Raw genomic sequence first — 3,212 nt, forward strand, 5'->3', positions numbered from 1 at the left:
TCCATTTTCATCACCCTTTATTTTCAGACTTCTGGGTGGCCCTTTGGTATCTTCATTCGTGATGTATTTGATATCCTTCCACTGCGTGCCTCGTCTTCAGTCATTAACGTTCAATGTTAAATCTGCCCATGAGATGCTCTCTAAATTCAAGTGGAATGTAATAAGATCATCATTGGCCTCTCATGAGCTTGTTTTGACCCATACTTATTGTGCAATAAGTATGGGATCAAAATTTCACCCAAATTTTGCTACACCTGGGACAAGCATCACCCTTATTTTCTCTTAAAGCAAATACAAATTTGGATTATCTTTCAATTTGTCTAGATTGTTTCTTCATCTTTCTAGACACCATTCTCCAGCCCTCGTTCAGCTACGAAGGTCGTAGAATTAGGTTCTAGCCTCTGGACTGTGTGTGGGTTTGTCCCAATAAAACGTCTCCTTGGCCGCCCACTGGGCCTGTGCTCTTTGCAGAGGTGGTGTTAGCCCTTGGCCGAGTTCTTCCCTTCCATGCATGAGACCCACAGTTGGATTCTGCCTAATGCCCCCCAAGTACAGTTACCACTCCTCCGTCAGTGGAAGGTTGTAGGTGGCTGTAATAGGAACAGACGTCAGCAAGTCTTCAAAACTAAGACAGACTGGGAAGGAAGACTTGGCGATTCTCTTCTGAAAAGCTAGCCAATTAAATCCTCCGGATTGTGACCATCTGCTCATGTTAGGCAGGGATCACCTTGAGGCAGGAGCTGACATCATCCAGAGATAACAGCAACAGTACTCTTTCTACTTCAGCCCAAGGTGACATTGGAAGACACACATTGAAGATGGCATCAGACTGCCAGGGTCCTTCAATGACTGAAACAGCCTCTTGCCTCTAATCTAAAATCTTGGACTATTTATATCAGCAAGGAATAAAGTTCTCTCTTGTTCAACCAAAAACAAAAACCCACTGTCATGGAGTTGCTTGCGACTCAGTGACCCTATACAAGACTTCCAAGACTGTATTAGTCTTAACAGATGAATTTTTATGGTGAATTAGGTGGAGGTTTAAATTTTAGACCATCAACTCTGCAGTCAATTGTTCTAACCACACATCCACACCACCCCCACTCCCATTCTAGCTCATCACCTCCTACTCTGATTGCTCTTCTCCTGCAGAGATCTCTATCCTCCCTCTCACCCAAGTCAATACCTGTCTACCTTCTAGTCCATTACTTCATCTTCCACCTTGCCTGCCCCCCGCCTTGGGAACCTCTGAAGTCTGTTCCCTGTGGCACATACACACATTGGGATACATCACTAACCTACTACTGATTAACCATGTAGCACCTTGGATGGACCTGGAGAACATTATGCCGAGTGCAGTTAGTCCATCACAGAAGGCCAAATATTGGGTACAACCACTGCTATAAGGATCAAAATCGGACTTCCGGGAAGATGGCGACGGAGTGACACATACCAAAGGGACTCCACAGAATTCAGCCTAGGAGAGTTGCTTACAGGGAAATTCAACGCTGCTGGAACACAGGAGGAGCATCATAAAGATAAGTAGGCACAGACCCATGGGGTTTTGAGGGGCTGGGGACTTTTGGCTTACCACAATGGAGGCCAGCTGAGGCTTGACCTTGGCCCAACCACTGTCTCTACTGGAGCTGGGGCCATTTGGAGCCCATAGAGGGCTTGGTCTCAACACAGACACAGTTTGCCTTGGGACAGGGACTGGACCTTTGCAGCTCCACGCAGGGATCGGGGGTTCAACTACATTGTTACATTGTTACTTTTGTTTCTATCTCTTCTCTCTCCCTCCACAGTCTTGGAGAGCTGTGCAGGGACGTTTTCTCAACACAGCCACAGCTTGCCTCCACCACCACCTCTGGTGGGGACTAAACCCTTGCAGCTCCATGAGTGGGGGTCATGACTCAGCTACATTGTTGATTTTGTTTCCCTCTCCTCTATAGCCCTACACAGTCTCGGCTGGCTTTTACGTTTTTTTCTTTTTCTCCTCTTTGTCTCTTTCCTGTTATCTCACACTCCACTGTTGACCTCCAGAGCACTCCCCTTAGCCTAGGGCATTTACGCCTGCGCCACACCCAACTAGGCGAGCTCTACCCTGTGCAGCTAGCCGGAGGCAGGGTAAAGCCCTGCCGACCTCCACAGGGATACACTGCCCAACTTCTTACCAGGGAATTCCAGCCTGTGTGCCTGGGGCCTAAGCAGCTCAGCCAACACTCGTCAACATTCCAAGCTGCTGCAGGAACCTCTGCAATGCCAAAGCAGGCAACCCACATGCCTTCTGGGACACTCCCCTGAGAAGGAAGCCACAGGAGGATAAACTGGAAGGTTAATTCCATAGTGAAATTAGCTGTAGGCAGTTCAAAGAAGCATTCCTACAAGTCTCCCAGAGAGACCCAGTGCTCTTCGACTCCCTGGAAAATGGCACCTGGCTCCTCTAAAACAACGCAACACAAACAGCCATCAGCCACGAAGACCTCAACAAAAAAAACAGAAGAAACAAAAGGCAATGGCAGAAGATGTCCTGAACATAATGACATGCATAAAGAAGCAGGCCTTGAGCTGCCACAGAAAGAAATTTTCATAATGCTGCTTTGAGTCATACAGGATATGAGGGAAACAATACAGAAAAAAGATGAGATGATAGAGGAGATAAAGGCCATACACCAAAGGGAAATACAGGAGCTTAGGGAGGAGATAACAAAAACCAGTAGCAGACACACGGACCTCGAGAATTGACTGGAGGAAGCAGGGAACTGCATCAGTGACTTGAAGGACAGCCAAAGAAGACTAACAAACGTGAACAAAAATCCAATAAGATCATCAGAGAAGCTGAAGAAAACCTAAGAGCTATGTCTGATGCTAGGAAGCAGAACAACATTAGAATTATTGGCTTACCGGAGGAAGACACAACAAAGAAGTCATCTGCAACAATAGTGAGAGAATTCTTGGAGGAAAACTTCCCCAGCTTAATGATTGAAGACCAGACAACCATTCAGGAGGCTGAAAGAAGACCAGCTAAACTGAATCCCAAGAAGAAGTCACCAAGGCACATAATAGTTAAACTATCCAACTTTGAGGCAAAGGAGAAAATCATGAGAGCAGCTAGGGAAAAACAAGCAATAACATAGAAAGGTTCCCAAATAAGAATATGCTCAGACCTATCAGCAGAAACTATGAAGAAGAGGAGAGTGGAGTAACATATT

Source organism: Echinops telfairi, unplaced genomic scaffold, assembly GCF_000313985.2.
Source record: "Echinops telfairi isolate 266 unplaced genomic scaffold, ASM31398v2 ScPeMD7_23;HRSCAF=83, whole genome shotgun sequence".
NCBI lineage: Eukaryota > Metazoa > Chordata > Mammalia > Afrosoricida > Tenrecidae > Echinops > Echinops telfairi.